Source organism: Acinonyx jubatus, chromosome B1, assembly GCF_027475565.1.
Source record: "Acinonyx jubatus isolate Ajub_Pintada_27869175 chromosome B1, VMU_Ajub_asm_v1.0, whole genome shotgun sequence".
Classification (NCBI taxonomy): Eukaryota; Metazoa; Chordata; class Mammalia; order Carnivora; family Felidae; genus Acinonyx; species Acinonyx jubatus.
In genome coordinates this window covers 137,071,822-137,087,752 of record NC_069382.1, presented here as the reverse complement: position 1 = coordinate 137,087,752, position 15,931 = coordinate 137,071,822, and positions in this window count along the sequence as shown.

The window sequence follows — 15,931 nt, the reverse complement described above, 5'->3', positions numbered from 1 at the left end:
GACCCTTGACACTGGATTTAGAGCCCATTCACATAATGTGGATGATTTCATCTTCAAATCCTTAACTTAATTACATCTGAAAATCTCTTTTTCCAAGTAAGATCACATTCACAGATTCTAGGGACTAGAATGTGGACATATTTTTTGGAGAGCAGCAGCATTCAACCCAATATAACCCGTTCTCTGCCCCCTAAAATTCACATCTGTCTCACATGTAAAATATATTCACTCTATCCCTACATCTATCCCAACGTCCTCTCAACTCATTATAGCATCAATTCTAAGTCCCAAACCTCATCTAAATATCATCAGCTCAAAAGTCCCAAATCTCATCATCTACATCAAGTATGAGTTACATTCTGAATATGATCCATCCTGGGACAAAATTTCTTTCTGTGGACATGTAAAACAAGAGAAGAAGTTATTTGTATTTTAAAATACAATGGTGGGGGGAACCTGGGTGGCTAAGCTGGTTAAGTCTCTGACTCTTGATTTCAGCTCATGATCTCACAGTTCATGGGATCAAGGCCTGACCTGGGCTCTGTGCTACAGCGTGGGGCCTGCTTGAGATTCTCTCTCTTGCTCTCTCTCTCTGCCTGTCCTCACATATATGAGGCTCTCTCTCCCCCCAAGATAAATAAATAAACTTATAAAATAATAAAATTAAAATAAAATAAAATAAAATAAAATAAAATGGTGGGATAGGCATAAACATTAGACATAGACAGGATAGACATTCCCATTCCCTAAGGGAGTAAGAGAGTCATTGCAAGGAATAAAGGGGTCACTAGTCCCAGGTAAGTTTGAAATACATAATGAAAAATTCTGTTAAGTTTTAAGGGCTGTGAATAATACCCTGTCTTAATGCTCTGCCCACTAAGACTCCATAGGCTTCTGTACAACCAACCTGCAGTGGCTCTACCCTTGGAATCATTATTACTTTTTCCTGAAGGGTAGCATATGTTTGCAGTTGCAATTTCCTGCTTGAGTAATTTTGGAAGCCCAACAGCTTTCTCTCATTATGTCCTGTTTCTGTCCCTTTCAGTCCAAGTTAGCAGTGTTCCTGCTGATATAAGATTCTCAAAAGACATGTGGGTCTCTCATGTATGTCACAGGGTCTACAGTATTAGATATTTCCTGGATAACCCCATCACTCCTGCCTTCTACTCAGATGATTGAGTGGATCCATGAGTTACACCCTAATTGTTTCAGCAAGTTAATCCAGCCATACACTCGGTCTTCTCTCTCCAGAACACACTTTCTTGATAGTGAATTTCCTAATGTTAGCATCCTTTGAAATCTGGATAGACCAAGAACTTCCAAAATCAAGTGCTGGCTCCTTTTTCCTCACAGCTTCTTCCTTAATTTATCTCTTTCCTCTAGCATTATACTAAGCAGAGAGAAAATACCAGCCTGCATCTTCAGTACTTTGCTTGGAAACTCTTCTGCAACATATTCAATTACATCATTTACAATTTCTGTTTTCTCCACAACTGTAGAGCACAATGCAGCCAAGTTTTATACCACTATATAACAATTCCTCCAGTTATATATAAAATTCCTTCAGTTTCCAATAATGTGTTCCTCTTTTCCTTCTGAATCTTAACCAGAATTGCCTTTTCGACCAACTGTCTCCTCAAGGCAATCTAGATTTTTCTACTATGTGCTCAAATTTCTTCTAGCCACTACCCATTACCCAGTTGTTATATACCCAGAGATGGCCTCTGTGCATTGTCTTCTATGTTGTTTACTTCTTTTTTTTTTTTTTAATGTTCATTTTTGAGAGAGAGAGAGAGAGAGAGAGAGAGAGAGAGAGAGAGAGAGCGCGTGCGAGTGTGCGCGCATGAGCAGGGGAGAGGCAGAGAGAGAGGGAGACACGTGTCTGAAGCAGGCTCCAGGCCCTGAGCCATCAGCACAGAGCCCGACGCGGGGATTGAACTCACAGGCTGTGAGATCATGACCCGAGCTGCAGTCAGGTGCTTAACCAACTGAGCCAGCCAGGCACCCCTATGTTGTTTACTTAACAGCAGACTGTGACTCATTAACTCAAAATCCCACCAGTGTCAAACTCAAATTTTCACACAACCAACTGTTCTAAACTTACCCCAAATAAGCAGATTTTTTAGCCATGTATAGCTTGCCTGCTTTGCTACCCCATACAATTACATACATGTATTAGCCACAGACAAGATAAAGACCCTAAAGTGCTGAAACTCTTCAGAACTCTCTGACCTAGAGAATCCTTCTGTTGGGCTGCTGAATGACCTCACCTCTCCTACCTGCCAACCCTTACAAGTTCCCTTGCCCTCTTCCAAGTGATGGCCCCCACCTGTGGCCTCTGGACAGTCTCATGCTCAAACTCACCAAAGTGTTGCCCAAATAAAGGCTGTTTATTAATCCAAGTTATATTTTTTCTTTTATCAAGCATGCTTTTGACATTATGATTAAGAACACTTTGCTAAATGCCACATCATGAGGATTTGCTTCTATATTTCTTCTACAAGTTTTATAGTTTTTGGCTTTACATGTAGAGCTGATCTATTTGCATGAATATTGGTATAAAGTGTGAAATTTAGTTGTTTTCTTTTGGAAAGGTTTTTGGGGTTTTTTTTGTTTTTTGGGGTTTTTTTGGGATATGAACATCCAATTGTTCCAACGCTATTTGTCGATACAACTGTTCTTTCCCTATTTAATAATTTTTATACTTTTGCCAAAAATCAAATGGTTTTATTTCTATGGGTCTATTTCTGTATTCTCTATCCCGTTCTTTTTGTCTGTTCTTTTGCCAATACCACACTGTCTTGATTGCTGTAGCTTCATAGTAAGTCTAGAATTCAGGTAATATAAATTCTCTAAATTTATTCTTCTTTTTCAAAATTGTTTTAGCTACTCTATTCCCTTTGTCTTTCCATATAAATTTTGTAATCTAGTCTATATCTACAAAATATCCCCCTGTAATTTTGATAACTGTGTTATATCTATACATACATTTAGGAACAATTGACAATTTTCTTATATTGAGTATTTCAATCTATAAGTAAGGCATATCTCTCTATTATTTAAATTTTCTCTGATTTTTTTGGTCAGCATTTTTGTTTCTAGCATATAAATACTACAAAGTTTGGTTAGATTTATTCATAGGCATTTCCCCTTTTTGTCAGAAACTTCTTTAAGTTTAAAAAAAATTGGTATCTAATAGTTCATTGGCAACATGCACAATGATTGTTTTGTGTACTGACCTTATGAAGTTGTGTTCAGTGACCTTGCTTGACTCATACATTTGTCCTAAAATTTTAAAAACAAATTCCTGGAAATTATTTACGTTGGAAATAACGTCACCTACAAACAGGGACAGTTTATTTCTTCCTTTCCACCCCAAACATCTTTAATTTCTTTTGCCTGCCTTAGTGAAATGGCTAGGACTGCCAGGATGATTTTCAATAATAATGAAAGTGGACATTTCTGCCTTTTACCAGTCATAGGAAACATTTAAGCACAGCTCTATCTTCCCATGGGTCCTGTTCCTGTACTTTAATAAAGCCATTCTTTTTGCACCAAAAATATCTCAACAATTCTTTCTTGACAGTTCATTTCCAGACCCTAAGCCACATCAAATCACATTATTTTGGTGCCCAACATGCAGCCTGAGTCTTCTCATCTGGACTCTGACCCTCAGTGCAAACTTGGAATATAGTGTGACTGCTAACATGCCTTCTCATTGCCATGAATCTGTGGAAGACCTCAAACTTCTCTTCAAATGACAATGAAGGACTAGAGCACGTCACTTGGCACATGGAAGCTCTTAATAAGTACACACTCAAAGACCTAAATTACACTCAAAATAGCACTTCCCTATTAAATACTAAAGTAACACAAATGCTTAATGCAGTTTTTATAAAATAAAATGGCATTAGATATTTTAACTGCTGCACAAGGTGGAACATGTGCTATCATAAAAACAGAATGCTGTGTATATATTCCAGATTATCACAAAAATGTAACAGGATTGTTAAAAGATATAAATACTCCAATTGGTGCTTTATATGATCGATCTGTCTCTCTCTCTCCCTCTCTGTCTGTCTCTGTCTCTGTTCTTTAGTGATTAAACTCCTGGAGTGGAGGAAAATTTTGGTCAATGATGAAAGGCTTTTTTTTATTGGGCTTTATTTTCCTCATAATATTATGAGGAATAATAATAATATTAACCTTATATTGTTTTCTTTTCCAGTGTCTCCCTGCCTGGTGCCTAGACTACTTCACTGCATTTGGTAACTCCTATATATAAAAATTCCCCAACTGACCAATGTTGAGCCATAGGTAGGGACAACTCTATGCCCCTACTCAGCAGGAAGAAGTTAGAGAAGATAAGACTTTCCACTCTCAACAACCTTGAAGATTTAAGAGTCAAAATTGTTCAGAGGGGACTGACGTGGAGAACAAAGGCAAAAGAAAATGTAGATAAAATGAAATCTCCTTACAACTTGCAGCCCATTGACAAATACTTGAGACAGGCAGAGTATGACATTCCTCCAGGAACTCCCAACTATCTCAATGCCTTCCTAGAGGGAAAACAACAACAACAACAAAAAAAAAACACCTTAACTTGACAATAGTCAGCTATACTATAAGTCTTCTTTAACATATGAAAATCTTTTTGGAAACTTCCTTTATCTCTACCCCTCCCAACTTAAAAATATAAAACCAATCACTCCTCACAATCCCAGTGCTGCTCTTTCTGTCCAGGGGTCCTGTCCTTGTACTTTAATAAAACTACCTTTTTTGTATCAAAAAAAAAAATCATAGGAAACATTCTATCACCAGAAAGTACAATATTAGCTGCAGATTCTTTGTAGTTGTCTTTTATGAAAAGTTCTCTATTTCCAGCTTGCAAAGAATTTTTATCAAAAATGGATGTTGAATTTTATCAAATACTACGTAAGGATCAAGTGACACAATTATGTGGATTTTTCTTTGTGAAATTGTTAATAGGGTAGATTAAGTTGATTAACTTTCAAATATTGAACCAGCCTTGCATTTCTTGGATAAATCACATTTTTCTTTAGTGTCACTTTCATTTTCTGGATGGTTGGATTCAACGTATTAATATTTTACTGGGGACTTTGTGTCTATGTTCTTGAGACCTATTGATCTGTGAAATATTTCAGTTTGGTTTTTTCCCATATTTGTCTTGGTTTCAGAACATTGTCTCATAAAATTAATTGTGATATATTTCCCTCTCCTTTATTTTCTGAAATAAATTGTGTAGAATTACTGTTAAGTCTCCTTTAAACATTTAGCACATTCACCAGTTAAGCCATGTAAGCATGGAGATTTCTTTTTCAGAAAGATTGTTTTTGTTTGTTTGTTACTATGATTTCAGCTTCTTTAATAGTTATAGTACTGTTCAGGCTATCTGTTCCATCTTGGGTGAGTTTTGGTAGTTTGTGGTTGTCACAGAATCGGCATTCATCTAATCTCATAGATTTGTCCATCGTTTTATAGTCAGCCTTTTCCTTCTCAGTCTTGCTAGAGGCTTCTCAATTTTATTAATCTTTTCAAAGAACCAGCTTGTGTTTTCATTGATTATAATTTCTATTTATTTTTTAAATTTTTTTATTTCTATTATTATCTTTCTTATTTTCTTCTTCTTTTGGGTTTATTTTCCCTTTTCTAGTTTAAAGTAGAAGCTTAGACTATTGATTTGAGACTTTAATCTTTTTTAATGTAAGCATCTAATGTTATAAATTTCCTCCTAAGTACTTTAACTCTGTCCCATAAATCTTGTTATGCATTTTTATTTTCCTTCATTTCAAAATATTTTCTAATTTCTCTTAAAATTCCCAATTTGATGCATGGACTATTTAGAAATGTGTTTAAATTATAAGTGTCTGGAAATTTTCCTATTTGTTTCTTGCTTACTATCTTTCTGATATCTGGTTTTTCCTTAGTAACCATGTACATATGGAAAGAAGTATTTCTACTGTTGTTTGGATGAGTGTTCCAGAAGTTAAAATTAAGTCCCACTGTTTGATGGTGATGTTCAATTATTCTACACCTTTGTTTATTTTCTTTCTATTCATTCAACTATTACTGTGAGAGGAGTTTTTTAATCTGCAATATAACTGTGTAATTGCTTTCACTTTTGTCATATGTAATATAAAGCACTGTTATTAGGTGGATACAGATTTAAGACTGTATGAATTATTGATAATGTGTCCCTTTTATCATTATGATAAATGATCATTTTTTATCCCTGGTACTTTTTAGCTACGAAATCTATGTGAGCTATTCACATAGTCACTGTAGCTTTCTATTGATTAATGTTTTCAGGTATTATTTTTTATCTTTTTAATTTTAATCTATGTCATTATATTTGCAATGATTGCTTTGTGATAGCATAAATTTGGTTAATGTGTTTTTTTTTTTTCTTATCCATTCTGACCATGTTTGTATTTTCTATTGATGTGTTTAGGCCATTTGCATTTAACGTGATTAGTGATATGTTTGCATTCAGGTCTACCACTTTATTATTTCTTTTTGTTCATTTATCTGTTTTTTTGTTACTCTGTTTTCCCTTTACTGACTTCTTTTGGGTGATGTAAACGTTTTTGGGTATTCATTTCAATTTATCTATTATGTTTCTGACTATCTCTCTTTGCATAGCGTTTTTAGCAACTGCTCTAAGGATATAAGATAACTAGTCATCTTTTCACAATCTACTTAGAATGAATATTTCACCAGTTAAAGCAAAATATAGATATATTACCACCACAGGTGTCCCTTTAGTCTCTCCCACAATGAAAATTCCATCAGAAAATGTTTCCTCACTTTCAGTGTGTTGAGTTGTGGTAAGATATACATAAAGTTTACCATCTCAACCCTTTTTAAGTGTACCATTCTGTGGAATTAAGTTCATTCACATTATTGTGCAATCTTTATCATCAGAACTTTTTCATCACCCCCAAATGAAACTCTATACCCCATTAAACTGTAACTTCCCTACCTTTTCCCCCAACTATTCTACATTTCTTCATGAATTTGACTGCTCTAATTAACTCATATAAATAGAGTCCTAGCATATTTGTTCTTTTATGTCTGGTTTATTTCCCTCAGCATAAGTTTGCAAGATTCATCCAGGTTGCAGCTTATATCAGTACATCATTACTTTTTAGGGCTAAATATTATTCCATTCTCTGAATATAAAATAATTTATCCATTTATCAGTTGATGAACATTTGGATTGTTCCCACTTTTTAGCTGTGATGAATAATGCTGCTGGATGACATAACTCTATGTTTAACTTTCTGAGAAACTGTCACATATTTGTTAATACTTGTTATTGTCTGTCTTTTTTTACTAGAGCCACACTAGTGTGTGTGATGTAGCATTTCATTTAAGTTTTCATTTGCATTTCCCCAATGAATAATAATGTTTAGCATCTTTCCATATGATTATTGGCCACTTTCTGTCTTCCTTAGAAAAATGTCTATTCAAATCCTTTGGTCAATCTTTCATTGGGTTATTTAATTTTTTACTACTGAGTAGTAAGAGTTCTTTCTATATGCTAGATATAAGACCCTTATCAGATATACGATTTGCCAATTCGCAACTTATCTGTTTTTTTTCCTCTGTTGTTTGTGATTTTGGTGCCATGTCATAGAAACCTTTCCCAAATCCAAGGTCATGAAGATTTTACCCCTATGTTTTTTTCTAACAGTTTTCCAATTTTTGCTCTTACATTTAGGTCTTTGATCTAGTTTGAGTTAAATTTTGTATATGGTGTTACATTATAAGGAATAATTATATTACTTAAAATGAGTTTTTCTGGTGATCAGTCAGGTACGGACACAAAATAAAAGCATAGAGAGATGTATATACTTTAAAGATATTTCTTATACTCACAAAACAGTGAGTGATAAGAGAAAGACATGGCACACCACTCAGGGGGCTATGTGGGAATAGCTCCCAGAGAGCTGGTTTAACCAAGCAGGCTTGTATTTTTCTCTGAACACATGGAATATGGTACCCCATAACCTTCTGGCCTCCACTATTTCTGCTGGGAAGTCAGCTCTTAATCTTATTGAGGTTCTCTGATAAGTGACATGTCATTTTCCTCTTTCTGCCTACAAGATTTTCTCCTTTCCTTTGACTTTCACCGTATTTACTATGATGTGCCGATTATGGGTCTCTTTTCATCTATCCTACTGAAATTCATTGAGTTCCTGGATGTGTAGGTTATTGATTTTCAACAAATTTAGGGATTCTTCAGTTATTATTTCTTATTTTTCTTCCTCTTTCTTCTTCCTTCTGGTGATATTACTACTACTATACACACTTTGGTACACTTAAGTATGGTGTCCCATACTTTTCTCAGGCTCTGTTAATTTTTCTTCCTTCTTTTTTTCTCTCTGTTCATCAGCTTATACACTCTCTATGAATTTATACTGAAGTCTACTAATTATTTCTTCTGCCAGTTCAAATCTACAGTTAGGCCTTTCCAGTGAATTTTTTTATGTCTGTTATTTCACTTTTGAACTACAAAGTTTCCATTTCTTTTTTAAGAAAATTTCTATCTCTTTCCTTATATTATTTGATATAACATTGTCATTATACCTCCCTTTACATTACTCATGGTTTCCTTCAGTTCTTTGAACATAGTTGTAATGGGTACTTTAAATATTTAAATGTTTTAAATATTTTTCTGTTCAATCTGACATCTGGTCATTTTCACAGGCATTTTCAGTTGCCTACTTTTTATCCAGTATATGGGTCATACTTACCTGTTCCTTTCATGCCTTGTAGTGTTTTAATGGGAACTAAACAGTTTAGACACTTCATTGTAGCAACTCTGGGAATTAGTTCCCTGCCTCAGGTTTGTTGTTATTATCCTCCCTCCCAAACATACACATAGACACACACATACAATATTAAGCCTCTGATGTTCTGTGATTAGGGTGGCACGGCCTATAGTTACTCTGGAATGACAGTGGTACAAGTAAGATTCTCTTCCACATTTTCCTGACCACATCCAGGTGCTAAATTCTAATAATTCCTGGAGTATTGCCCTAATGTTTTCAATAGCGCCCTCACATTTTCTAGAAATTAAAAAAAAAAGTCCTAAAATTTGTCTGAAACCACAAAAGATCCTGAATAGCCAAAACCATCCTGAGAAAGAAGAACAAAGCAGGAGGCATCACACTTCTTGATTTCAAACTCTATTACCAAGCTATAAAGATCAAAACAGTATAGCGACGGCATAAAAACGGACTTATAAACCAATAGAACAGAATATAAACCCATGCATATACTTCATCTAACCTTTGACAAGGGTGCCAAGAACACACAATGAAAGACAGTCACTTCAATAAATGATTTTGGCAAAACTGGGTATCCACATGCAAAAGAATGAAATGGACCACAAACTTACACCATTCACAATAATTTCAAAATGGATTAATTTCAGGCTTAACTGTAAGACCTGAAACCTTAAAACCACTTGAAGAAAACATAGGTAAAAAGCTTCCTAACATCAGTCTTGGCAGTGATTTTTTGGATATGATACTAAAAACAAAGGCAAGAAAAGCAAAAATAAACACTGGGGCTATATCAAACTAAAAATCTTCTGTATAGAAAATAATGAAAAGATAAATTAAAAGGCATCTTACGAAGTGGGAGAAAATATTTGCAAACCATCTAGCTGATATTTGATCAATAACCAAAAAGGGAAGGAATTCATCCAACTTAGTAGCAAATAAATTAATAATCCGATTTAAAAATGAAGAAAAGACCTGAGAAGATAGGTACACAAAAAAAGATGCTTAAGAGGCAAACATATGAAAAGATGCTCAACATCACTAATAATTAGAGAAATTCAAATCAAAACCACAATGAGATATCACCTCACACCCGTTAGTATGGCCATTATCCAAAAAGAAGAAATAACAAGTGTTGGCAAGGATGTGAAGAAAAGGAACCTTTGTATGCTCTTGGTGGGAATGTAAATTGGTATATCCATAATGGAAAACAGTATGGAGGTTCCTCAAAAAATTGAAAATAGAACTACTATAACATCTAGCAATCGTACCTCTAAGTAAATATCCAAAGGAAACCATCAGTATCTTGCAAGATATCTGCACTCCCATGTTCACTGCAGTCTTACTTACAATAACCCAGATATGGAAACAACTAGAGTCTCTGTCAATGGATGAATGGATCAAGAAAATGTGGTACACACACAGACAAAAAAGAAAAAAAAGGAATATTATTCATCCATCAAAAAGAAGGAAATCCTGCCATTTTTGACATGATGAACCCTGAGGATATTATGCTAAGTGAAATAAACCAGAAGAGAAAGACAAATACTGTATAATTTCACTTAGATAATTTTAAAAAGATCAAACTTGAGGCACCTGCCTGGGTCAACCAGTGGAATGTATGACTCTTGATCTCAGGGTTGTGAGTTTGAGCCCCATGTTGGGTGTAGAGATTACTTTAAAATAAAATCTTTTAAAAAATAAAAAAAATAAAAAAATAAAAAAATTAAGAAGGCCAAACTCATAAATGGTGACTACAATGGTGGTTGCCAGGGGCTGCTGGCAGCAGGGGTGGGGAGGGCGGGTGTTGCAAGTAGGTGAGAATAAGGACATAGGGAAATGTTAATCAAAGGATACAAACTTATAAGATGAATAGGTCTTGAGGATGTATTATACAGCATGGTGACTACAGCTAATAATACTGCATTGTATACTTGGAATTTGTAAGGAGAGTACATCTTAATAAACATTCTCACCTAATTAAGTAGGTATATAAGGTGATAGATGTATTAATTAACTTGATTATGGTAATCATTTCACACTGTATATGTATGTCAAATCACCACCTTACATGGCATAAATATACAGAATTTCATTTATCAATTAAAACTCAATAAAGCTGGAAATAAAGGGAAAAAAACAGGAGCAGAATTCCTCTACAAACTAATTCAATCATATTGTAGCTCCTTGGAAAGAACAGTTTCTGAGTTCAGTGTTTGATCTCTGTGCCAAACCCAGGAGGACTCCTCCCAACTCTTATTCCCAAATTCATTCATACAAACTAGCTGGCTTACAGTCTTGGCTATACTAAATCCCCTCCAATTACCTTTTGTCACAACTTATACTGTTGTATTGTTATTGTTGTTTTTAAGCCATCTCTGTGCCCAACATGTGGCTCAAACTCAGAATCCTGAGATCATGAGTCACCTGTTCTACTTGCTGAGCCAGAGAGACACCTCACAACCTATACAGTTCTTGAAAGTCACCCTTAGGTTTAAACTTCACTACTATCACAAATGAAATCAATTCTTTCAGGAAGAGATAAGTAGCTATCTGCTTCATGACTGGTTCCCCCCCTCCACCCACAGGCAAAATTTCTGAACTAGGTCTCCTGGGGTAGGGCCAATGACAAGCTTCTGAGTGACACCAGGGCCCCACGATTCCCAAAGCACCATACCCAAAGTAGAACCTCTATTCCACAAGTAAGGCTTAGGCAGAAGAAGGAAGTTCTGACCTCCTGACCACACTCACCTGAGACAGGTAAGCTAGGGGCAAGATTAGAAAAGCAGAAATCTTGCTCTTAATTGAAAAAACAAACAAACAAACAAACAAGCAAAAACAAAAAGAAATCCTCCAGTTCGGATCTGGAGGATAAAGTGAGCCCTATGTTCTTGGTTGCAGCAGTCTGAAGTTGAGTCTATGCCCCACTGAGTTGGTAAGAGGCAGGTAGGAAGTGCTCTTGGTTCAAATACCACAGACTTTAATTGATCCTACCAAATTTTCATAGATTTTCTTGAATAGACCTTTCTTCATTTGCTATTTGCCTTCAGGCAGTCCTTTAAAGGACTATTTTTTGTATATATATAATTTTCACTAGTTTCACTGGGGGATGGTTCAATAGAGCTCCCCATTCTGTCATGTCAGAAGTTGGTCTATTTCAGTTACCTGCATTGTTTAGTTGTATATGGTACTTATTAAAGTATTCATGCTTGCTTCTCACTAACTTTTCTAGAGTTAATTTGTTTCTCTCCACTGAAATAATGACTGCTAATTTTTTTCCAAAGTAACGTATTTTTTTAAATTTAATAATTTAAATTCAAGTTCATTAACATACCACGTAGTACTGGTTTCAGGAGTAGAACCCAGTGATTCATCACTTACATATAACACCTAGTGCTCATGCCACCAAATGCCCTCCTTAATGCCCATCACCCATTTAACCCATCCCTCCACCTACCTCCACTCCAGTAACCCTCAGTTTGTTCTCTGTATTTAAGAGTCTCTTATGGTTTGCCTCCCTGTTTTTTATCGTATTTTTCCTTCACTTCCCCTATGTTTATCCGTTTTGTTTCTTAAATTCCACATATGAGTGAAATCATATGAAATTTGTCTTTCTCTTATTTCAAAACTTATAATACACTGTAGTTCCATCCACATTGTTGCAAATGGCAAGATTTCATTCTTTTTAGTCACCAAGTAATATTTATACCACATCTTCTTTATTCATTCATCAGTCAATGGACATTTGGGCTCTTTCAATAATTTGGCTATTGTTAATAGAGCTGCTACAACATTGGGGTGCATGTACCCCTTTTATTCAGCATTTTTGTATCCTTTGGATAAATATCTAGCAATCCAATTGCTGGGTCATAGGTAGCTCAATTTTTAATTTTTTGAGGAACCTCCATACTGTTTTCCAGAGTGCCTGCATCAGTTTGCATTCAGGACTGCTAGTTTTATTATCAGTACTCTCAATTTCTCAAACTCTTAGCTTCTAGAAATTCAGAAATGAGGCTTTTGTTTGTTAATATCCAGAGTGAACACTGAAGACTCTGATACTAGTTATAATATTTATCTAAAATTAGGGAAGAAAATAGGTGTCTCTACCACTGTCCTCTTTTATCATTTTATCTCTGGGTTGGTTAATTCAGGTTTAGGAGGAAAGGATAGGGATGGCAAAGTTGGAAAGAGGAAAAGTTACTGCAGTCTGAAGTCCACAAAGACTCTGAACTCATGGGGAGAAGTTAGTAGGACTTCCTGTTACTGTGAGGTTGATATGTTATGAGGTAGTCACCTTTTGCTGAAGCCTGGCTGGCTTCCTTGAAAGTAACAGTCAGCAAGTGACTAACCAGGCCTAGCAAGACTGATCCTGACACAGGAAGCCACAAAATGATGAGAGACCTGGGGATGCCCAAAGGAAGTTCATAGGGCGTACTCTCCAATTATTCTAGGTCTTGGCTTGCAAAGTCTGCCAAGACCTCAGGAAATCTTTCATGAGTGCCAGTAGGAACCTTTCAGCCAAAGTGCTGTGAAAGATGATTCTTAAAAACTTGGATGCTTACGTTTGCAAAGCCTGTTTTTACTCTCAGTTGAAAAAATGTTTGCGGAGAGGGTTCTCCGAGAATCTTATTTATGACTAATAACAACTGTGTGCTGATTATTCTCCATTTGTCTCCTTGAGATTCAGTCTGCATCCTTCTATGCCTAGCTCGAAGTCCTCAGAAGCTGAGCCATGCAGACTCATCACCATGTTCCAACACCTTGCCACCTAGTTTCCTGTTGGGTTTGGCCAATGGAAGATATCAACATGAAACTGGAATGTTTGAGAAGAGAGAGACTGGCATTCTTTCCTGCTTCCTTTTTGCTATACCACTTGCTCTCTGGCAGTAGCTGTATCTCTATTTCACTGGGCCACTCCTTCACAGTTGCAGTCCAGAAACACTAATTTCTCTCCAAAGAGTTTCTTACTAAGCTGTTTCTGTATGCTTCATCATCTCATTTATTCCCATAACTATGCCCACATCTTTTTAAATAGTCTCTTCATTTGGACTGAATTATGTTTCCTGCTGGGTCCCTAACAATTACTACATTTTAAAACCTATTGGGGTGTCTGGGTGGCTCAGTCACTTGAGCATCTGACTCCTGATTTCAGCTCAAGTCATGATCCCAGTGTCCCAGAGATCCCATGTCCCAGGGATCCCATGTCTCAGGGATCTGGCCCCATGTTGAGCTCCATGTTGAGCATGGAGTTTGCTTAAGATTCTCTCGGGGCACTTGGGTGGCTCAGTCGGTTAAGCGTCCGACTTCAGCTCAGGTCACGATCTCACAGACCGTGAGTTCGAGCCCCGCATCAGGCTCTGGGCTGATGGCTCAGAGTCTGGAGCCTGCTTCCGGTTCTGTGTCTCCCTCTCTGTCTGCCCTTCCCCTGTTCATGCTCTGTCTCTCTCTGTCTCAAAAATAAACGTAAAAAAAAAAATTTTTTTTAATAAAAAAAAAGATTCTCTCTCTCCCTCTGCCCCACTCCCCCACTCATGTGCTCTCTCTCATGAAATAAATAAAATAAAATAAAATAATAAATAAAGCCTATCTAAGCCTCACCATAACCCTGCAAGATACTATTATTTCCCATTTATAGATTAGGACATATGATTTAGACAAGTAAAATGCCCAAAGTCACACATCTAGTATCAGAGTTGGTATTAAAACTCTAGTCCTAACAAAATCCATGTTCCTTTTTCCATTTAAGTTTGTAAACAAATTCTATTTATGCTTTTTTCCAAAGATTAATTTTATTTAAATATAAACAAGGTTTTATATCAACGGTTTTATGAATATATCAATTAAGCTTGAGCCCTTATTCTGAAACATAATTTGATTAAGTTCACAAATCACTAATTCAAGTACAGCATCCCTAACTGATAAGCTTTAATAAATATAATGAGAACAAAAGACTCTTATTTAAAACAATGATAAAACCTGATAATCTGCTTTTGCCTGGTGCTAATTTTAAGTCTTCTTTGCCTTTGACTTTTTGGCAGACACCCTGCATTACAACTCCATTACCATTCCTAGTTCCCTTATCCCTATCTTTCTGCACTTTAGAGGCTAATTTCCCCAGACTCCTTTGCGGGTATCTGTAGGCAAGTGACACAGGTCTGGCTAATGAAAAATGAAAGTTTTTCCTTTACTGATAAAAGGAAAGAACTATTTTTCTCTGCCCCTGTCCCTTTCTTCATGCTTAGAACAATGGTGTGATGTCTGGATAATTATAGCAGTCATGTTGTGACCATGAACCAGTATAAGAATGCCCCAAACATTTCATAGTATATACTTACATTAAAAAGAGTACTATAATTTTATATATTATATACAAGTACATATGCAATAAAGAACTGTTAGACTTAACTTAAAAAATTTCATTCCACAAACCCTCAAACCTCTGACTCCTGTTGTTGCTTTATTAAATATTGGGTAGATGAAAAGAATATTCATAAAATAATACATGTCATAAAGAAAAACAATACACTGACCAGCTAGGTAATCGGCACTCAGACTAAGAAAAAGGACAACCTCAGAGGCAAGCTTTATCCTAGATTTTGTTTATCTTTTGCCATTTTAATAATCCCTTATGCTTTCTTTTGTTCATCTTTATCCCCTTTGAAAGGCTAGGAATCAAGACCTTTAGAGTTCTTTCTTCATCCATGTTGCTAATATATGAATCACTTTGGTCCCAACACACTGTATGTTTTAAATTTTAATGTTTATTTGTTTTTTGAGAGAGAGAGACAGAGAATGGGGGAGGGGCAGAGAGAGAGGGAGACGCAGAATCTGAAGCAGGCTCCTGGCTCCGAGCTGTCAGCCCAGAGCCCAACGTGGGGCTTAAACTCACAGACTGAGAGACATGACCTGAAGTCGGATGCTTAACCGACTGAGCCACCCAGGTGCCCCCCAACACACTATATGTTTTAAAATTCAGTAGACAGCCTGACAGCTTCCCTCCCCTCTCAAATTACAAGGCAAAGAGAATGGTGCAACATTAAAAACAGCAGGTTTTAAAGGTTCTCTTTATGTTGGTAACCAAAAGCCTTAGGGAGGACTGAGTTCATCTTTTCAGAGCT